Source organism: Podarcis filfolensis (genome assembly GCF_964270895.1).
Source record: "Podarcis filfolensis genome assembly, chromosome: 2".
NCBI classification, from domain to species: Eukaryota; Metazoa; Chordata; class Lepidosauria; order Squamata; family Lacertidae; genus Podarcis; species Podarcis filfolensis.
In genome coordinates this window covers 50,677,943-50,701,349 of record NC_139605.1, presented here as the reverse complement: position 1 = coordinate 50,701,349, position 23,407 = coordinate 50,677,943, and the positions used below count along the sequence as shown (strand labels likewise).

Here is a 23,407-nt window from a genome sequence, read left to right as displayed (position 1 = left end):
CTATGTATTGCAGTGGTGCAAAGTGTCTGCAGCAAGGGATTTGGGTTGGCAGTGGTGCTCATGTCGTTCTACAGTGTCGTCAGATTGGAAAGGAAACATGAACGCTCAGAGGAAACAACCATTGCCTCTCACCACTTTGCCTCTCTGTTCTGCTCCCTATAGCATTTAATTTAATTTAATTTAATTTTGATCAGTACATGTAGTTTAAAAAGCTCACTTCCGGTATTTGTAGATAAAACATTTCTCCGCACACAGGTCATGTGTGAAGCTTCGTTCCGGGTGTACTTACATTTTTAAATCAAGAGGGTTAGCTACATGGCCTTTCTCAGCAGTGGCATCTGCATTGTGGAGATCCTTAACCATTGCAGAAACTCATGAAGTCAGTTTTCTATCAGCGTTCCAGAAACAGGACAAAGACATCCAAATTTAGATGTCACATCAAACCATGGTCTGCTATTACAGTAATGTCCTAGAGTGGGCTTCAGGCTCATGCATTTCCTCTCCCTGCCTCCCTCCTTTCTGAATTAGAGGAGAAGAGTTCAAAGGTTTTGTTTGTGGTTTGGAACAAATCAGTTTTCTCTTTTACCCCCCAATAAAGGAAACTGTGGTTGGTATAAACTATAACATTAAAAAATAGCCTCCTTCCCTTGAATCTGAAGGATGAGCACGAGGCTGCCCCATCTCCCATGCTACATTCTCATCACAATGAACAATGGTTTGTTGTGGTGTCTGGATGTGGCTTATGTTTTTTTATTTTGAATTGGCTTCATACTGTCAGGCTAGTGCGACTGATACGGCTTGTGTATTTTATAAGTTAAAAAAAATATGTTTCTAATTGTATTCCATAAAGTTTAAGCTTTTATGCATAACACTTTTATGTGAAGAGCCACTTCATTCAAAGGGGGAATATAAATGTAACAATAAATAAATATAAATAGACAAAAGTTTAAGTAAACCGTATCATCTCACTTTCTCCATGAAATAAATCATGTCACCTGTCTCTCACTTTCTGGAGTAGTCACAACCTTGAATTTCAGCATCTTCAGCTTTGTCACATATTCACGTACTTAGGCTATCACTTGTTCTTTTTTCTCTGACCTACAGAGCACACCCATCCCCAATTACTTGAAAGCCTTCTCTGTTTTTCCCTCCATAGAGAACCCGACTTTCCCTGTTGGGTTGAAATCATACTGCTCCACCTTGATAATTAATTCATTAGTTATTGCTGCAACATAAACAAGCTTGCAAAAGTACCCTGAAGCTTGGCATTTCATTGATGCTCTGGAATGATGCATGGCCAATAATAGTGAGGCCAAGGCTGACAAGGGAGAGCATGTTCCTGACTTGAGGAGATAGGGGGTCCTGGAAAGCACAGATAAAATAGGCATGCAAGCTCCCTCTCAAGCATCATCATTTCCTTTTCTTCTCCTATTCTCCCAGCTGCCATTTCCACCACTGATCCTGAAAGAGAACTGCTGGTTCTATGCCAGCCCTGTCTTGAGTGCCAGCCTAATTGATGGTGCTTGGCGCCTGGTTTTCCTTCACATCAGCTATGCCACTGCAGCTGGCATGAAAAGAAAGCCTTTGGCAAAACAAGCAGTGAGTCTCGTCACTGGTTTGTGGTGGCTAGCACAACTTTAACCAACTAGTATCCCTGTTTATCCCAACCCCTCTCGCCTATGAACAGAGCCTGAACTGTGTCTTCTAAAGAGGTTTTCATAATGCAAGGCTGACTATGGGGGATTGTGATTGAGATTTATGAAAATTATGAACAGGGTGGAAATAATGAATAGATACTGTCCTTTCCTTCTCCCACAGCATTGGACCTTGGACTGTGTTGATCAGACTAAATTTTCAACAAGTCCAGTATATTTTCAGAATACAGTTTCCCCGCATAGCCAGCAAGAAACCCTCCCATCATTTGCACTCAAACAATGGATATTCAAAGGCATCTGAGAATGAAGGTTCTAGGTGGTCATCATGGACAATCCCCATTTGCCTACCTATTATCATTGGATTTATCCAATCCCCCAAAGTCATCTAACCCAGTAACCATCACATTTTGTGGAAGCAAATTTCCTATGCTAATTGCAGGTTGTGTGGAGAAGTACTTTCTTTTGAGTGCAATCTTCTACATATTTACTCCAAACAGAGTCCCACCGTGTTTAGTTGGACTTATTCACTAGTGAGTGTATTTAGGGCTGCAGCTTTAGCCTGTTCCCTACTTTCTGTCATCATGCATAAAATTGCAAATCTCTAGCATCCTTTAGCTATTGTTTTAAAGCTAACCCACCATGCTTCAGCCTTTCTTCATAAGGAAATTGCTCCAACCCCCTGATCATTCTGGTTGCTCTTTTCTGTGCCATTTCCAGTTCAAGGATATTCCTTTTGAGACTGGACTACACAGTAGTTTGAATGTGGTCGTGCAATAGAGATTTCTATAGAGGCACTATGATATTGGCTACTTTATTTTCAATCCCATTCCTAATAATTCATAACATTTTGCTTCCATTTTTCACTACTATTGCACACTGAATTTGTCACACACCCAGTAATGCACCCCTCCATTACCACAGCAGCTTCTCTTTCCTGGGGAGTAACAATAAATTCACCTCCCATCAGAATACTGTATATGAAAAATTAGGATTTGTTTTGTCCCAATAGATATCACTGTACCCACTTGCTTCAGATCTCATTTGCCATTTTGTTGCCCATTCACCTACTTTAGAGAGATCCTTCTGGAGTTCTTCACATTCCACTTTAGATTTGATCATCCTGAATAGCTTGGTGCCATTCGCAAACTTGACTACCTCATTGCTCATCCCTGAATTGAGATCATTCATTTAAAAACTCAAGAAAAGTGGTAATCTGTTCCTTACATTGAGAAAACTGTAAGAGCCCTCCCTATTCTCTACTTGCTGTTCTTCATCAGTCACCTGTGTTCCTTCCTCTTCATCCAAGGAAGTTTCTTTAAGACAGATTTGCTGTCTTAAGGGAGGCTCTCCATTAATTAGGGTTCTTGATGCCCCCAGATATCCTCTTCTGATGCACAAATGTTTTGAGTCATATCATGCATTATAACATTGCCAAACGCTCAAAGAGATTTGACTCTCTATCTTGTAAGCCTTAACGTTCACTTGCTTTTAACTAATTCCCTCATTTTTAGATGTTTCCAGCTGGAAATAATTGTGACTGCAATGAACTTTCCTTATATATATATTTGATAGCACAGTATTCATGTTCTCAAGCAGTTCAGCAATTCATCTTGCATCAGAACCTAGGCATCCTTTAGGATTAAATCAAAGGCTCCCTCTAGTGACCTCCTGTCATAGCTCAGGGGTTGGACCCCTTATGACCAGAATAAATATCTGAGGACACTGAGAAGGGGAGAGATTGGATGCAGAATAAACCATGAAAGATGCCACTTAGCCACAGATCTCTATGTAAGGAGAACTCCAGGGACCAGCATTGTGTCTACTTCCATAGCCTCAAGACATTGCCCTGATGACTCTACTTCTGAACCTTTGGAGCAAGAAGGAGCCACTTACACTCCAGTCTCCACCAAAGTTTCAGCAATAATGGTCTGTTTAGATACTAATTCCCTAGAGAGGGTGGAGGTAAGCTGATTTAAATCACCAATTGCACGTATCTTTGGAGGAGCAATGAATTTGCTAGTCTGCTGCTTTGAATGTCTGTGTTCAGATTGACTTTTCCCCTTAGCTCCACTTGGAGCTGTCCATGGTCCCACTTCTTTGCCTGAACTCTTCACACACGTTCTCTTTTCCCTCTGCTAATACGGTAGCTCCATAATTAATTGTTTCCCCACATCTAGAAATGTTTAGACTTTATTGTGATCACTGTATATCGCTTCCAAGTAAGTGGGTATAGGATTGTAGCTTTAGACTGCAATGCTAACTCCATTGACCTGAGAGGGCGCCTTATTGAATTAAACAGGATTTACTTCTGAGTAGACATGACTGAGCTCATGCTCTTAGTCTGGATCCAGCAAGGCAATTCTTAAATCCACCCTCTGGGTATCACTCCTTTTAGGCTTAGCATTTTAGCAGTTTTTATGTGGATTTAAAATAGGCATCTTAGGGTGCAATCCTATATACCTGGGAGTAAACCCCATTGGGCTTAATGGGCCTTGCTTCTCAGTAGATGTGTATAAGGAAACAAGTTGGATGAAAGGAAACTGTGTGGCCCTTGCAGTAGTACAGTAGCATATGCCCAGGCTCCATGGTGTGTTCAGTCTTTCTCTGAGGTAGCTTCATTTTTATGGAAGGACCACCCCTCTGAGGTGTGTCTCGTGTCAACCTTCTTTTCTTTTTTGCAGCAGGTGAAAACTCACCACTTTGTCCAAGCCTTTGGGGAAGCATAAGGGGTACTAAGAGTACTTTGCTTTCCCTGCTTCTTTGTGGTTTTATCGTTCTGTGGTTTGATTTTGTTGTGAGATGGCTGTTGTTGTGTTCCCACCCCCCACCCCCACATTTTAGATTGTTAATTTCACATTGTATTTTTCCCTCTGGGACCCTTAGGTGAAGGACAGATGGTACAACATCTAAATGAATAGATATAGATTCCTCTTCTGCTTCCATGTTCTAGGGAGCTGTGCCACATTTGACAGGAGAATACACAAGTATGCTTCCCTGGCAGCTTGTCGCAGATTTGAGAAAGGAACCCTGCCGTAAGCAGCACTTGCCTTGTTTTTACTCCAGGACTTAGAATAAGCCATAAATATAAACAGAGACAGATCTGGCAAGTTGATCCTGGGTGTGAAAGAGCTAGTCAAAGCAGACACCAAGAGCTGGCCAGTGTTGCCAGTATCCGCTCAGCTTGCAGCCCTTGAAACAGTCTGTCGGCTTGCTATCTGGAAAGAGTTTGAATACGCTGCCTATTTCTGCCCTTCTTAAAAGGATGGAATCACAACTCCAAAAACAAGCCTTTAATTTCTACCCTCCTTCTACATAAAACTTACCATTTAAAGAAACTCCTCAAGGGAAAAAAAGAGGCATTCACATGAGGGGGGGGGGGAATGGTTTTGGTATAGTTGGGACATGTGATTGTTCCCTTTACATGTACTAATTTATGTGCCTGAACTACATCTACATATCTTTGTGGGTGCTGGCCACACAGTTTTATGTCCAAAATTACCTGCCTTTGTGTGCATACATATGCATACTACACCTCCTACCAATAAATGCTGAGTCTGTCCTCATGCTTTTGTAAACATTAGGCTAAGCTACAGTATTATGTTCTCATGAATGCTTCCATAGAAGATGCATCAGAAGTGTTTCTGTATGAGTTCCATAGGGCACGTATTCAGTGTACCCTGGGGTGTTTAGTTTAGTTATTTAATTTATATCCTACCCTTTCTCTCATGGGATCCCAGGGTGGCATACAATTTATAAGGATCAGTGTTTCTGTTGGGGTTATTCTGTACAGCATGCCTCAATACCCCACTGTTCATCATATGCCTTTTATGTGCAGAAGTCCTTTTCCTGCCTTTCTTCACAAACGTGATAGAGTTCAGTTTTGTAATGAGAGATGTTTCCAAATTGGACTCTGCTCTGCTTCCTGGTGGCAGATAGAAGCTATCCAAGTAGAAAAGGTTTGGGAAGAACTTTGTTTACTAGTAAAGGCACTCCACATTCAAAGTTGTCTCTCAGTGAGGAGTTATTAATTTTCAAAGACATTTATAATGATGGTTGTACATCATTTTATGTTAACGGGGTGGGAGTGGGGGGGAATCTAGTATCACCAAGTGAATAAGCAGAAACTGAAGTAAAAAAAACCAAGTACGTGTAAATATTTCAGAGAATGTAAAAAGTGCTGTTTTTATACTACTTCTGCCTTACTTCATTGTGGACGCTAAAATAATTTCCTCTTAAATTACATCTAAGAGTGCTTTCCTCGTGTTTGCACTAAGAGTGTTGAACTCAAATAAATGTTAACATGAACCTGGCTGGAGCATCTTCCTTTTGTCACTTCTGTTTGGCACAGTTCATGTGATGTATTGCCTGAAAAAAATAAATGGTTCAGGTATGGGAATATCTTTTGCAGCAGTAATAGATGCAAAGAACTCACTTCATTTATATGCAGTTTTCCCCTGTTCTTTCAATGCTCTCTTTATACCTTTGACATTTAGCAGTTCAACTGCCTCCCTATTCAGCTTCCTGCTTTTGATATATTATAAAAATGTTGCTTCTTTTGTTATTTATATTTCCAACAATGTGTTCTTCAGATTCTTTCCTGGACTATCTTTTTGTAGATTTTTACCTGATTTGCCTAAATCTGCACTCTTTTCTACTTTATTTTTAATTGGCAATGCCTCTTTTCCAGCCTCCTTAACTACCATACTTTTAAAAATCATGCTAAAAAGTGGGGGTCGTCTTATACATGGGTAGTGCATAGGGTGGATTCTTGATTGCTTGCTGCTGAGGCTGTCAGCGGCTATTGTGCGTGTTATTGTTTGCTGCATCAATGGGTGGTGTTGATTGGCTGGCGCTCCGGCAGTTGGGTGGGCGATTGGTAGCTTCTGCCGGCGATGGGACAGACAGGAGGTGGATTTTGCGAAGTGTGCTGGTGAGCGATTTTTGGCAGCCCCCCCACAAAAGCTTAGCAATCCTCCACAAAAAAAAGCTCAACAACTCTGTGTCATCTCCTCCCATTTTCTTAAATTTGAGTCCCCCAAAATAGGGGGGCGTCTTATACATGGGGGCGTCTTATAGATGGAAAAGTACAGTATGTTGTTTAAACATGTTGGTATATTTATTGTGTTGCCTGCATTTGCCAGGTGGGTGTAGGTCAACTCAAGGTATTCTTGGCACCATAGAAGAAGGGAAGATGAAAATTCGCAACTCACTTCCACAACCATATTATATGCAGAACAGTAGAACATTGACTTATGCAAATACTGTTCTCCTATATCCTAGATCACCACCACTGCACAACTGCACAACAGAGCATTGTTTACATGCCTTAAAGAACTGAGCAGTCCACATTGTATTTTTGTTACACATCAGTCGCTGCACCAGCCTCCTCCTCAATCCCCTCTTACCACTAAAAGAGGCAGTACTCCTTAGTCTAATATCTCTCATAATACAGGTTGAACGTACAAGTTAAATGTTAGCCAGGTCAAGTTCCATCCCATTCCCAGGGAGGGGGGGAAAGGACACCTCCAAATAGTGTGCCATATGGTTAGAGTGCTGGACTAGGATCTGGGAGAGCAGAGTTTGAATCCCCACTCAGCCATGAAGTTCACTGGGTGACCTTGAGCCAGTCACCATCTCTTACCCTAACCTACCTCACAGGGCTGTTGTGAGGATAAAATTGGGGGGGGCCACCTTGAGATCCTTGGAAGATAAAGGTAGTATATAGATGGAATAAATGAATGATTTGTAGGGGTGGATGGTGACTCTGCAGTCCTCCAGGTGTTGCTAGACTCCAACCCCTATTAGCCCTAGCCAGCATGACCAGTGGTCAGGAATGATGGGATTTGAAGTCCAGCAACTTCTAGAATACCACAAGTTCCCTCGCCCATTCTCTAAAAGTACAATACTAGTTCTGCCTACCTGGAGTAAGCTCTATTGAACACAGTGGAAATTACTTCTGAGTAAACATGCATAGAATTTGGCAGAATGTTAGGGTAGGGTGGAACAGCTCACTTGTTTCCAAAAGAGAAAGTGGAGGTTAAGGAAAACCAGCAGACTCAGAGAGGCAGACTTAAAATGTCAACTCCTACCGCCACCTCAAATACTCAACGCTGAAAGCTAGCGGAGCGGGCAAGTGAAGGGGTTTTCTTTCCTGGTCTCCCTTAACTCTCCAAATGCAATTTCCACTCCATTTTTCTGCCTTTTGCCACAAATCTCCAAAGAAAGCACAAGGAATGTGTGTTCCTGAAGGCGCCCTTTGAAGCTTGTTGCCCCTGGCAACCACTTGAGTGGCCTCTATTATTGAGTGAATGTCAATCCTCTTAGCTCTGATGTGGTCAGGGCAATTTGCTGATGACAAGGAGCAGTTTTGGAAGGCATCAGACTCTCACAAGGTGTGGAATCTACAGTATGGAGCAGGGGTAGGCAAACTAAGGCCCGGGGGCCCAATCCAGCCCAACCGCCTTCTAAATCCAGCCCGCTGACAGTCCAGGAATCAGCGTGTTTTTACATGAGTAGAATGTGTCCTTTTATTTAAAATGCATCTCTGGGTTATTTGTGGGGCCTGCCTGGTGTTTTTACATGACTAGAATGTGTCCTTTTATTTAAAATGCATCTCTGGGTTATTTGTGGGACATAGGAACTCGTTCATCCCCCCCCCAAAAAAATATAGTCTGGTCCCATACAAGGTCTGAGGGACAGTGGGCCGGCCCCCTGCTGAAAAAGTTCGCTGACCCCTGGTATGGAGCATGCAGGATTGTATTTCCTTTGCCGAAAGAAACAGAATTGTGTGCCCTGCGAAAGAAACAAATTTGCTTCTATTTACTTGCCCCCTGATTCTGGTAGTTGTGCAGAAGAGCAATGCAGGGAACTGAGGCACAGCAACACAGTAAACCCTGCTTAGCCCACCCAACCCTTTTCTAGTTAATGAGATTTTTTGCAGTGCGGTCCTATGCATGTGTGTTCAGAAGTAAGTTCAGTGGCTCTTACTCCCAGGTAACTGTGCACTGGTGTTTGATTATTATTATTTTGAATGGCAAAAACTGAAATTATCAATATGCAAGATGTCAGTCCAGTCCCATAATCTCAGTCTTGTTGTCCTCATCCTTACCATAAGTTCTCCACTTTTCATACACATCTTGTGAGTTCCAGCCACACTTCACAGTCTCTGATTAAACATTTGGATTCAAAATTCTAAAACTGGGAGAGGGGTGAAACACACCCAATTATTTATCTGTGGTAACTGTAAAAAGAGAGAGAGAGAGAGAGAGAGAGAGAGAAGTACATTAAAAAAATAATAACAGAAATTCACACTTTAATATTTCAGTTGCATAATTAGTGTATGTGTGCTTTCAGGAGGGGCCGGAACAGATAATATTCAGTTTCACTATCCCTGGTGCTGAAGGCAAAGCAGGCTTTACCAAACAGACAACAGAGAAGGGCTGGTTTAATTGGGGACTGCAGTAGCTCCCAATCCCTTTTCATGCTTGGAAGGTTTGTTAAACCCAAGACAGTGAGAGAGATGATTAACTTTTCCTAATGAATTTTCTTAATTAGTACTTCTTTTTATTCCAAAAGCCAGAAAGAGATAGGAGCCAATTTTCACCTCCCTGGGTTGGGAGCCATGGTTGGGGTAGGGAAACAAAGAGATTGAAACAGCTTGGTAGGAAGAACACCATTGTCTACTGCAGAAGCAAGTATAGGAGGGTTATGAGAGTGATTAATTCTGATACACCGCCAATGGCAACTCATATTACAATGGCACCTGATGGCCCTATTGTAAAAGACACTTTGAAAACCCGTATGGACAGTCCTTGTTTCAGAGAATAAGCAGTCTTAAAAGACAAAACAGAATAACCCAAGTGGTGAACTGGGGCCCAGACAAATTGAGGTTCTAATTTTTTTTCTGGCAAGGAGAGCTGCTTTTCATTACAATTTAATCTCTCATCTTCAAATTGTAAAAGTAGCAAAAGCCACATATGGCTGTGAAGCTCCCTAGTGCCTTCTCATGATTCTAAACACAAGCAATTTGGTTCAGAATTCATTTATACCACAATATATTTCTTTCTGGTGGTAATTTTGGTTCAGGTTGCTTTAAAAGGGTCCCTTAATTGCTAGGCATTCCAGAACTAAATGCCCTGTACCAGCAAAATTCTTCAGCCCTGGGTCCCCAGATGTTGTTGGACTACAATCCCATCATCCCCAGCCAGTTTAGACAGTGGTGAGGGATGATGGGAGTTGTAATCCAACAACATGTGGGGACCCAAGGTTGAAGAAATTTGGTACCATGCTATCTGATGCTAAAATAAAGTTTGGTTTCATCTGAACCTGGGCTCATGGTTTTTGCTCCAAAACAAGCCACAAGTGGTCAGCCAAGAACAAACTTTGGTTACAGCTCATGGTTTGTCTGGAATGGAACAAGGTTCAGATCTAATGTAAAGCCAAGCCATGACATAGTTTCAGTTAGCACAGCAGCAACAGGACCAGGGTAAGAGTGAAGCTGCTGTAATTTTTGCTTTGGGTCCCCATGTCCTAATTTGTTCACACCTAACCATGGTTTGACTTATCATTATGCATGATCTGGGCCATTTTATTTGCATTTTATTGTTGATATTATATTTTAAAAATATTTTGGGATATTGCCCAGAGAACTGGATGGTGTAGGGACACCATAAACAAATAAATACAGGAATTCCAGGCTTAGGAAAGCCTAGTAGATGGCTGTCTAGCTTGTGTTTGAAGACTTCCAGCAAGGGAGAGCCTCCTCCCTCTGTAATTGTTTCCATTGTCAAACTATCCATACTATTAAGAAGTTTCTCCTAATATTCCACTGAAATCTACTTTCCTGTGAAGTCTAGTAGATCTAGTCTTGCCCTCTGCCATGTGATAGCCCTTCAGATATTTGAAGAGTGCTATAATACTTTCCCTCATTCTTCTCTTCTCCAGTCTAAACAAACATAGTTCCCTTGATTGTTTCTCAGAGGACTAGTTTCTGTACCACAGACCATCTTCACTGCCCTCCTCTGAACCTATTCTGATGTGTTCATCTTAAAGTGCAGTACACAGAAGAAGACACTTCCATTAGGTCTTGGGATGGGGAAAAAGAGAATAATCTGTTTCCCACTCATTCCCAATGTCTTCTCTACTTGCTCCCCATGTTATATTTACAGTCTAATTTTTAGGCTACAGTGAACTCTAAAGCTAAGATGTCTAAGGGGGAAACGTCAATAATGAAAGTTCAAGTGTTTGTTTTTATCATCATTACAGATGACAATGGTGATTTGTTATTTGCAAACCATCTAAAATTAAGTTACATAATGTAACCATGCAATGTTACTGACTACTGTCATATTCAGCTGCAGCTATAAGATTCCTTACTCAAGAGTAGTGTCTGGAATATCCAAGAGGTTTTCCCTTTTGTGCAAGAGTTGCTCGTTGAAAACGTAACAATGTGCACTTCCATTCTAAATTCATAGCCATAAATTAGAAAGAAATTTGAGATGAATCTGAATCTGCTACTAGAACTGAGAATTCTCAGACTGCAGATCATTGCTTTCATTATAAAATGTGCTTGCTTTTTTGCTGCTTGCTTCAGTTGTTTGACAACTTTTACAAAATATGGTATGGTACAGTATTTGGGTTTGACCTATGAAATCTTAAAACTTGGTTCTTTTGTTGTTTAATGTAATGACTGAGGATCCCTGTGCAGTCAAAATTCAGGGATCTAAAGTCACTGGTTCAAACTATACATTACAAGGGAAATAAGGGGTTCTCAATCCTGTTCCCATCCCAATAATGCTGTTGTGGAGGCTAAGAACCATCAGTGGATAGGCATGTGTGCTTAACCTGCCTCCACCCACTAATAAAAAGGTAAAGGAAAAGGACCCCTAACAGTTAAGTCCAGTCGCAGAAAACTCTGGGGTTGTGGCGCTCATCTCGCTTTACTGACCGAGGGAGCCAGTGTTTGTCCGCAGAGTTTTTCCAGGTCATGTGGCCAGCATGACTAAGCCACTTCTGGCATGCAACGGAACACCAAAACCAGAGCAGTGCACGGAAATGCTGTTTACCTTCCCGCCAGAGCGGTACCTATTTATCTACTTGCACTTTTTGGCGTGCTTTTGAACTGCTAGGTTGCCAGGAGCTGGGACCGAGCAACAGGAGCTCACCCCGTCACAGGGATTCGAACCGCCAACCTTCTGATCGGCAAGCCCAAAAGGCTCAGTGGTTTAGACCACTGCGCCACTCGTGTCCCTCCACCCACTAATAGTTCTCTGCAAATCCCACAGGGCAGCTTTAACCACCCCCAGATACTTGCAAAGGAGAATTGCTGGATGCAGGAGGGGTTAAGAATCAGTCTTCTTGCCTGCTGATCCCTTCCCCTTAAGTGTGCCCTGTGGGCTTGGGACAAGGCATTTCCCCAAATATCAGCAGTTTGTCCCCTGGGATTGACACTTTCGCACTAGTTACCTACCTCTCTCATAGACGCATGTGTAGTATGTATGTACTCAGGTAGCTTTGCTGGTTTCCATTAATCTACCATGATGAATGTAGTGGTTGCTAGGAGAAGCCAGCCCTGCAGTGCAGTGATACCTTAGCAATAAAAATGTAGGAACCTCTCAGCCAGAAGGTGCCGGTCTGGTGCAAGAGAAGCAGACCGAACAGCTGTGAGAGATGCAGATCATTATGATTGAGGAGACAGGGCCCCCATTATTATGAAAAGTGTTCGAGACCGTGAACAGGTTTTGAAGGGCTAGCTTGAAAGGCATTGTCCTAGTGAGCTACATGGAACTTGGTGATTAGTGCCTGCATTTGCAATCAATAAACTGGAGATGGGGAAAAGGAGGTGGAGGGAATTGTCTGCCATTGCAGGGATGTTGCTGTCATTTGTCAGATGCTTTCACAAAGAGACTTCAGCTCTGCACAGGTGTCCTGGATTCAAAACATTATTCAGCCAGCCCTGATTTCATTAGGAAAGGTGTGTGGTTGCCAGCACATCTCACTTCTCTGGCAGTCTGAAGAGCATTAGAGAAACAAACTGTCTTTAATTAAATAAGGTAGGAACTTTCTGCTTATATCAGTGATGCTCCTGGGTTTTACCACTCATGGCTGTCTCTCGTGGGATATACGGAAGACAGCTTCAGGGAAGAGGAGGGTGCAGTGGGGATTTTGCATAGCCTAGAGAAGGTCTTGAGTTTGGAAGGATGATTCCTTTTGAGGCAATCCCCAGGGTTATTTAATTAACTGTCAAGTTCTAATTAATTAATTGCACTGAGGTCGGCCAAATCCCTTCAAAAAGTTTTTTAAAAATATCCCAGGCCATTGCGCAAAAAAGCTAGAAATGGTTTTTTGTAAAACTGCACAGACATTTCACTAGTTAAAGCATTATCAGAAAAACTGTTTCTGTACAATATAGAAACTATGTGCCAATATAAACATAAAGCAAGTTTCAATATGCATTCTGGATATGCTATGGATGTTAAAGATGAAGCTGCATTTCCTGATCAGGTGGAGAGCCCCTGGTTTATTTGCTCCATACTGCAGAATGACTACAGGCTATAAGTGCAGTCCTTTACATGCCTACTAACAAGTAAGTCCCATTCATTACAATGGGGCTTACTCCAAGGAAAGTAGGTAGAGGATTGCAGCCTCAGCTGAGTCTCCATAAAGTAAGCACAGCAGTAGCCTCAGATTAACGGCCTACGCAAAGTGAAACATCTGGGTCGGGATGTAAAAAGAATCACAACATTTTGTCCAAATTTGGGATAAAAATCCATACAGTCTTTTGTTCTATGAAAGGTAAAACTCTGGCAACAGCTTTTCAAAACATTGCATTGCGCATCTGGTGTGTTATGGTGGTATATCCCTCCATTTGAGGACATGGTCATAGATGTGTGGATTCTTCAGATGTACTGCAAATGCCATTGCTGATATTAAACTCAAAATTCAGCATCCTGAGAGTCTCCTGAGAAAGAAAGAAAAGTCTTGAAAAAAGCATATTTCTAGTCCTTAAGACTTCAAAGGTGATCTTGAAAATGTTTTGTGAAATCTCAAAACTTACTGCAGGATCTCTGCAGTATTTCCAGTGGTCATGAGAGAGGGCTTACACACTCAGCGAAAACTATTTGCATTCTTCACATCTAACAGAAGCAATTATGCAAAATGTGCAAATATATGCAATTTGCATAATTTAAGCCAGTGGCAGAAGTCAGCTTTTGCTAATGCTATGGTTAGTGAAAGTGGCTACTGGATTCTTAACTCAAAACTGCCCAAACACACCCAACATTGTACTGAATAGCAAATGCCCAGAATTACGGATTTCTTCTCATCTGACTGGTACATAATAAATTAGCTCAGCACCGCAGTATTAATCTGTAGCTATTCATATTTCTTTCCAATGCTGAATATGGCAGCAAAAGATTTAACCCATTTGCTTAACTTTTATTTCTAAAAAGGAGGATTTTGCTGCATAGCTCAAGGTTCTGTTCTGCCTGTAGGGACTCTCTCCAGCCCAGTCCATTTCCTCATTTTGGAACCAAGCATGAAAAGGGAGGGTGCCGTCCTATCACACTCAGAATTATTCATATCAAAACTTTGTTGTAGAGAAATTAATTTTGTTTTCAGAAAAAGAAAGATGCTGCTTCAGTAGGAAAACAAGCAGTCCAGAATCACGGTCAATGAATTAATTAGTATGTGGAATGAGAGGACATCAGAGTTTGTTGTTCTGTTGCCTGATCTGTAGCAATTAAAGAAACAGAATAAACACAGTCAAATTAAGAAAGGAGAACTGTTTCTGATAAATAGCACTACATCAGCAAGATTTTTTTCCCAGTACGTCTGAGCAGCACATAAATCCAAGCAGACATTAGTTGTTGCATGTTTAGATGGAAGTAGCAGATGAAAGGAGAAATTGGATGCTGAACTTGTGATATTAGAGAGCTGACCCCACAAACTGCAATATTAGATAAGAGGACACGTAGATCATTAAGGAAATAAGAAGAAATAGATGTGCAAGAAAAAGTGATATTAGAATATGCCTCTCCAAACATGATGGAGGATTCATTGCCCCAAATGTTGGTTTTTTGCTTCCTTCCAATTGCTCTTACATCCTACCTTCATTCTTTCATCAAAATACTGTTTTTTTTCTTCACATGGTGCCAAAAACCCTATTCTGCTTTGCTTCAATGTTTAGTTGGTATGGAAGTTTGTATTTTCTTGCACATCCTTCCTTGTTCACTGTATCTTGTGCACTGTTTGTAACTGCTAAATTGCATCCCACTCTAATCATCTGAGTTGATAAAATATTAATTTTGTCCTGGTTTAGTGATTTAGTTTTGTGATGTATTATGTATTTAGTTTTTCTGTTGCTACCATTAGTTGCAATACAAACAAGTTACTAATTGGAATTTGTGAATCAGCAGCAGTATATACAAGATTCGGAGATAAAAGAAATTTATAAGGTATTTAAAAACCTGTGATTTGCTTTCTGCTGGTTGTCAGGAATCAAAGCTTTTCAATCTGAAAAGGAGAGGTACTATTTAGAGTTGGGATGAAGGGGGAAAGGGACAAAAATGCTGAGTGTTCTTAGATTCTGTAATGTCCTAGTTCACCAGCCAAGCTTCTTTATGTGACTTAAGAGTTGAATAATTGCTGTAAATGTGGCTGACATCAATGCTTGCATGGTAAAGGAAGGAGGGATTTTTTAAAATAGAAAGCCACAACAGAAATTAACACAATGAATCACAATTAAATCTCAAATCCTCCACCTACCCCAAGTCAAGTCGGATTTCTGTATAGCTGCTCTCTGACAATTGCAGTATTTTCAGAAAACAAGGGGATCAGTCCAGCCAAACATAGTTGCACTTCAGTTCACTGATTTCCAATGGCATATTTTCATTATTTACTTCGCTGGATTGAACCTCAAAATTAGACTAGTTTGGAATTTGTAACCAGAAGCCCTATTTGTAACCAGAAGGATAACTTCATGTCTTAGCTATTTATAGTGCCTATTCACATTAGGTCACATTTTGTTTGTTTTAAATGTAACTCATTTAAAGTACTGTGAGAAACTCACTATGGGTTTAACCACACTCACCTTTCACCCACTGTTTCCAGGCACCGTCTGCCATTTAAAGCACTGTATGCAAGTGCCCCCCCCCCCACTTTCTTCTTTCTTTTTACTCTGGAGCTTTCTCTGCAAAAACCTGCTCTTTAAAGCTGAATCAGTGCGAGCAGCAATCCATGGAAAAACCTGAATTGACATTTGCTCCGATTCAGCTTAAAAGAGTGAGTTTTCGAATGGAAAGCTTGGGGCAAAAGGCAAACAAAGCGAAACAAAAACAAAAACAATGCTCAGACACAGAGTTTTAAATCACGGACCTCTTGCCACACTTTAAGAGCAAGGCAAAAGGTCAGTGTGGATAAGCCCTGACTAAAGAGTGACTTAACTGCATGATCGTATACATGCCTTTCTGCTCAGATGTAAGCCCATTGGGTTCAGTGGGTCTTCGTCCCAGGTAAGTGTATATAGTGTTGGAGAATAATACACTGTTGCAGAACTTTCTAAGTCATGGCTACCATCTGCACACAGTGCTCTCTGGCTACTGCGTTCCTTGCTGCTTAAAGGGAGCAAGTAGTCTCGTCAAATCTTCTTCTTGTAGCAGGGCCCATGGTAGGGAGGAGAAACACTTCCAGACAGAGTAACATAGGCCAACCTTTCCTGGCCTGGTGCCCTCCGGATGATCTGGAGTACAAGTCCCATCAGCCCCAGCTAGCATTGCCCTGGTTGGGGCTGATAGCATTTGTGGTCCCAAACACCTAGAGAGCACTTGGCTTGGGAAGGCTGGCCTGGGCTACCTGGCGCCAGTGCCTATGTTCCTATTAGCCCGGAAGGGAGAGGAAGAGGAGGGGAATTGCCTAAGGCCTCACCATGACCTCTGACTGTCAACTGCCTTATTCATATCTAGGGGGAATTGAGAGAATACATTTGTGGGTGGGGCTGCTCAAGGCAGCATAATCCCCGTGGGCAAGAATGGAGCAGAAAGACATTCATCGGAGCTGGGTTATGCTGAGCAGCAGGCAGATTCATGACCTGTCCTGCAACAACACTGGACAGCTGATGTAGGAAGTGGCTTGGATCCTACAAGAAGGCACTTCTGCTCACATATTATTTAATTAATATTATTTATTAATATTAATATTATTTAACTAATTGACAAAATTGTTTTTTAAAAAAACCTGTACGTAATATAAAACATTAATACTGTTGATTTTTAAAAACCCTGATTAAAAACAGGTATTTAAAACGTTTAAGAGATGGTTAGGAAGCAACACTAGCAAAAAGAAACAAAACACATGTAACCCCTATGTGTCAGGATAGATTCGCCTAAAAAATAATAATAAAAGTGTTAAGCAGGTGGCAAAAGTGAAAGGTGCCTGACCGATGTCAGTAGGTAGGAAGTTCTAAAGGATGGGTGCTGCTGCACTAACCAATTTCCTGCAAGTTTGGAGCAAGTATTAGCTGCTCTTATTTTATCCGCTTCGAGACTTAATAAATTGTACCCACCACAGCGCCCATTCCACAGCTCAAAGTGGTCACGTGGACACAGATTGGCTAAGTCAATTCCACAAGCCAACTGGTCCTATGCTTTATATACTGAAAGTAGCACATTGAGCTTGGCCTGGTAGCAGCTAGGCAACCAGTACAGATCTCTGATCTCTGGGGGACCTTGTTATAGATATGCTGCGCATGAGTGTTCAGTCACTAGCTCCATAATGTTCTATCTCACAACTTATCACTTTTGAGAGGAATGAAGAACCCGGACAGATCTAGAAAGAAGCAAAGGCCCTCTGTCCCTTGGTAGAGCTCAGCTCGGGGCTTTGCCCTGAGAATGCATACCTACTGTGTTGGCTCAGCCCAGGCTTGGGGGGGGCCTTTGGGGATGGGCAAGCTGGCAGAGGGAAGGGGATTTGGGAACCGAGGTTAGCACCAAAGGGGGCATCTGGTGTTCATTGTTGAAGATATGCTAGATTTAGGGCCGTGTGGGTGGTTCCCCTACACAGGGCATTGAGCCAAGGGAGTGCAAAATTGAGAAGATCCGTAATTGAGAAGATCCATTTGGGGGCATCAAATTTTGGCTCACACAGGGCACCATATTATGAAATATTATCAAAGTCTGCCCCTGGTGGAAGTATTGGTGAATAACTCTGTTCCACTATCCAAAAGGCTGCTGAGAATTTTGGATTAATCATAGCCAACTGTGAGGCAATGTTATGACCCATCGCACATTCCCCTTGCTTGCTGTCTGAAGTTTTGCTGTCTATTATTGCTAGAGAAGAAGCAGGAAATCTTAAAACACAGGGCTTCCTCTTGTTGGCTGGATGCCCAGCTCTCCAGAACAACAGAACAAAAATATTGTACATTTGCATAGAGACTGGCTAAGATTGCCTACTTGAAAGGGGGGGGCATCCAACTAGTTAATTTTCAAAAACCTAATTAGAATTCAATAGACATTCCCCACCAGATTATATTCATTTGAAGTTGGTTGATATTTGGGGCCTGCCCTGCTTCACAAAAGGTTTTATACAAAGCTCTAGTCCTTGAAAATCCCAAACCAGTGATTCACATCCCTCCTTCAGTTCCCAGCTAATCCTCCAGCTTTTCCAGGTTTTAACGTGAATAAAGCCTCTAAAAGGCCAGCAAATAGGAAAAGATATTTGACAGTAATCCCTTCATTCCCAAGGGCCAGTCTTCTCATATTACAGGTTATTAAAAACAAAATCCAAGCAGGTAGCCTCCCCCCAAAAAATCTGAAAGACAAGAAAGATTGAAGTCACTCAGCTTCCACTGAGAGCCAGAACTCCCCAGACAGCCTGACTAGGAGAATTAAAACACAAAAACATTGCAGGAAGTTAGGAGGTTTTAGTTTTGCTGGCGGTATTACCTGCTGAGTACCCAAGAAATAATAGTCTAAAAGTTTCTGGCCTGTGAGATGAATGAAATGTTTGGGCAATCATGTTTCCTTTACATTTGACATTTAAAATGTTTGTCTTTAAAATTAATTTATATACACACTTTGTAGAAAATTGATTAAATGTACTGGATTATTGGTTAGAGTGGTTTTAATTAGTAAAAGTTTGTCACCAGCATGGAAGTGTTGTCAAGAGACTCTCAAGTAATGATATGGAGAATCTTGTTAATTGATTATGAAGAGAAAGAGCAGCGCTTCCCTCTCTCTTTTGGAAGTCCTTTGGTGGTGGTGGTGGTTTTGTTTATTTTTGTTTTAACTGCTTTTCAATCTCTGCTTTTATATAAATTTAATATACTCCCTTTTTTGAATGTAGTAATGAAAGGAATGTCAAAAACTGGGGAAGACCACAGAGTCCCCATGTTTATTCTATGTACTAGTTGCATCTTCCATTTTTTCATTCCTTCAGTGGAAATGAATTTCAGAGTAGAAGCCTTGTTAGGCTGCTGTAGCAGAACAAAAACAAAAAACTCAATATGTTAATCTGTAGCCACCAGCAATTCTCTCTCCCCCCCCCCCCGCACTCTATCCAGTGTGTTAACCATAGAGAAGATGTTCTAAAGTGAGGAGTATACTTTTGCCACACCACGTCCACACATGATGCTGATCTGCAGTGACCTGGAAGTTTCTTTCCTCCATTTACAGGTCAAAGAATGTGTCAGCCACACAACACTGCACTGACCGAAAACAGTTGTGCCCCTCCTGATGGTGACAATACCATGCTGGGCTTTTGGAGGGAGTGCTTCCAGCATCATGCTCAGGCTGAGATTGTCTGCAAGCAGTCACACTTGGCAACTTGCAAAAATTAGATTGAGAGTCTTTAGAAATCAATAGAAATACTTGCAGTAACTTTAACAGCTAGACTTGGAACAACTCACTATATTTCTGGAGACTGTAACAGTTCTAAAGGAGTCTGATTTATGCTGCAGAAAGTAACTCCACTCAGCTGTGTCTGTAGGACTGTTGCTGTTGTTTTTGCTGTTAACAGTGCCCAGTGCACTGTTTAGCACACTGAACAGACACATTCGTTGCCTAGCTCCTGGCATTTCATGTGGAGTATCAGATCAAGCAAGATACCCGATTCAGCATTCACATACTCTTTGTGATTTTAATACGCATTTTGCAAAAAAAAAATAAATAAATGTGAGCCTCTTTAGAGCAGCAGCAGAAGGCGACACAGAGGGGCCTTGCCCCACACCGAATGGAGAAATTTCCCCTCTAGTAGGATTGCGGCTTCCAAGCAAGTCCTTCAAATGCCTTCATCCAAGACATGCATTACAGCACAGTTCTCTCTTTCACACATGTACACACAAACAAACACACATTTTTTTAGGCTCCAGACTGATGTCATATCTTAATGGTATATAAATGCAATCAAATTTCTATTGGGAATAACTTTTAAGTTTGCCCCTCTCTATCCAGAACAGTTGTAATTGCATATCACAATCTATCTAGCAGTCACTAATACTGTCTTCAGTGCCTAAAGTGTCCTCACTCCTCCACTGCACTGCAAATCAGAAACTCTACTAAGAGCAGCAATTAAAATTACTGTTGAGTAGAGGCTAAGCTGCTGTGATTGGGTGAAGAAGAAAGAATGCTCCAAGTGGATTTTAGTGCCCTTCAAGAGTTCTATTTCTGAATTTAATTCTGCAAACGGGTAATAACTTGCATTGGTACTTTTGGAAAAGAATGATCAGTGCTGTGCAGGGAAAACATCATGGGCAAATATGCTTTAGTTCTTTAAAGGTATGATTCAGCCTATTGACTTCCAGCGCACAGGCTCTAAGGAAAAATAGACTGAACAGAAAGACTTCAAGGGTGCTACCATAGCTGATATCAAACTGGGGTGGCTAACATTATGTCCAACTTTTAATTAATCCATTATGTGGCATCTAAATGTAAGCTGTACTTCTGACCTGTGGCACAGATAGTCAGTTGCACTGGTCTGTGAACCATTCCTTGAAACCAGGAGACATGGCTTAAATCCTATTATACCCTTTAAAGAGACTGCAAGGATATTCCTACAATATAAATCCAATTACTCCCCAATGACTCACCCTCAGGGGATGAAGAATAAATCCTATTACACTCACACACAAAAATTGTTCACTGATTCCCAAGAGACAGACAGCAGCTATCCTACCATAAAGTGATAGCGTCTGTACAGCGTGTATATCCCATTACTTTATGGAGACAGTACAGACTTAATTGCAGGACCGAAGACATAAATTCTAGCCCAAAAGGAGCGAAGCTGTACAAGGTGCAGTAAATGACTACTTACAAAAGTGGATTTGAGGCTGATTTCTTGGGGCTTGTGGGCCATTCCTTAGCAACCTACAAACACAGCTGAACTGAGTCACTTGCTACAGCATCAGACAGGCACCTTCAGGACACCGTTATCATTTCCTGAATTATACTGACTTGTTTGGCTGTGAGTCTTTCCACCGACTTCTTTGAGTCCTGGATCTAATCCTTAAAAGTGCCAAAAACATCTCATGCCCTGGTGATTCTTAGGTCTTAGCCTAGAAGAGCGTAAACCAGCATAAAACAACCCACAGCTGGCTTGGTATCTGAAAATCCAGCCAAGAACAAAATACATTCTGTGCTTAATGTATAATTGCATGTGAAATAGTCCAACTCTGTGAATGTACATTTGCACTTTCAAATCCTAGGTACAACTGGAAATATCCAGTGTTGCATCAGCAGATGTGACAGTACAGTATTTCCCCTTCCTCTCCCTGCCCCCCAGATCCGCTCCATGGAGTTTCCCAATCCTATTTAAGAGATGTGGAGGCATGTGGGGAACTGTAACGGGGCAGATAGGCTAAGGGAAGTCCCATTGCTCCAATGGGATGACACTGTTTGAATGTCAGCTGATGTATTATGAAAATATATAAATGTAGATGATAGGAAACATACAAAAAGAAGCATAAGTGGTCATTGACCGACACAGTGTATTTGGATTTTCTTGCTGTGCTCATACTTTGATTTTCTTTAAAATGCTAGAATTCTCATGTGCTCATAAATTTGTATGTTAATCTACCAGCTTCAAAGCATACATTTTAATATACGCCACTGTCAATAAAGCTAGACTGAAAAATTAAGTTGGCATTCCTACTTAAAATATAATCAATCCTATAAACCAGAATAATACTTGACCTTCCAAAAAAGCTCTGCCATTTGATCTACAGAAGCAATTGTTGATCTTCTTTAATTCCTGCATCTAGAGAGAGACTTTTTATACATTCATCAGGAAATGAAACATACAGGCTGAGAAACTGAACAGCTTCTGTTCCTCATTGGACTTGACTGCCCTACCTTTGAAAGCTTTATTCAGATAAAGTAATAGCTCATTATTTGTTGTTGTCATTATCATCATCATCATCATCATCATTTGTCATGCAGAGCAAGGCTGCAAGTTAGTAATTTGACTTTTTCAGCCCCTTACAAAGGTATTCACTTGCATGTTGACTGAACTGGCTCATCAATGAGGAACCTGCCCTTTAGTCTTACAGATTGTAATAGCACCGAAGTCTACCATGTTTTGGACTTATTCTTCAGTTCCATTTGGATTGTGTCTCGTGGCAGCTGCAAAAATCACTGTGTATGGTAGTAAAAACTATAAAGGGAAAAGAGAACCTGCTGGCTTCACAAAACAGGGACTGGACATCACTGGACACCATCACCTGTATATCACGTTTCATGGTCCTTTACATTCAAATGTTTAGCTTATTTGTGCTATCCTGTTCTTCGCCGTAGTCCAAATAAGTTTATGAGTAAGAGCACCACAGGCAGCAAGAGCTTTGTCCAAAGGATGTTTTGTTTGTTTTTAAGCAGCAGTTCCCACTCTTGAAGAAAAAAATGTCTTTTCTCCCCAGGAAAAAAAATCTAGTTTAGGTAGGCTATTATTGGGCGTTCATAAAAGATGTCCTAAATATGTCCATCTTGTCTCCTGTGCTTCATGTACTGCTGTCAATAGCCGTGCCCACTCTGTGACCTTTCCATGAATTATTCTGTCAGTTTTGCTTTGAACAATCTATGTAGAAACAGAGTCAAGCTGTACATGTTGTGTTGTATAGATTTGTTTTCCAGGGCACTGACAAGAGGATTTTGGATGTGGCTTCTAAAGATCTCAAGAGTAGTGCTCTTGCTCATCTCCTGAGACTTTTAGGCATATCACAGTCAAGCTATGATCACTGGCTCTTGGTGTCCCAGCAATGAAAATTAAGTGATATATGAAAAAAACCGTAATAGTTTTATGGAGTTTATTGCGACACCTTTCTGTCCCCTTTCCCCCTTTTCAAGTGCAGACTTCAATGTTAAAAACTTGAATGGTAAGTCTGTTGGGAGCTTTTCCCAGATTTGTTTAGCTCTAATTAGGGCATTCAGCCAATGCCCCCCACCACTGAAGCGGTTGTTTTCGAAGGGTGTTTGTTTTTCATTAAGATAATTTCAGAATGTGTTAGACAAGGGCACTGGGGAAATCAAGGGGGCCTGTCCCCCTTCCATCTCCCCATAATGCTGAAAATCATGCTGCACAGTCAACCCCAGAATTCTGGATGCAGAGACCCAGGTCAAGAGCCTTGTATGTTTTATGCTCATCAATTCGGTAGAACAGTGTTTCCCAAAACTTAGAATAATCATGTACCCCTTTTGAGAGTTTTGTCTTGCCAGTGTACCCCTTCCTGGACAAAGATGATTTGGCGGTAGTCTTAATAATACTATTTTAGC

General features: G+C 41.4%; 1 long non-coding RNA gene across 1 annotated transcript in view; it reads left to right on the top strand.

Annotated features, from left to right (window-relative positions):
• Positions 1 to 7,816: 7,816 nt before the first annotated feature.
• The window catches only part of LOC310757871, a 31,198-nt gene continuing 15,607 nt past the window's right edge, over positions 7,817 to 23,407 (top strand). The window contains exon 1 of the long non-coding RNA XR_014545523.1: positions 7,817 to 8,047. This is a non-coding gene — a long non-coding RNA (uncharacterized lncRNA). The remainder of the gene's footprint in view (positions 8,048 to 23,407) is intronic.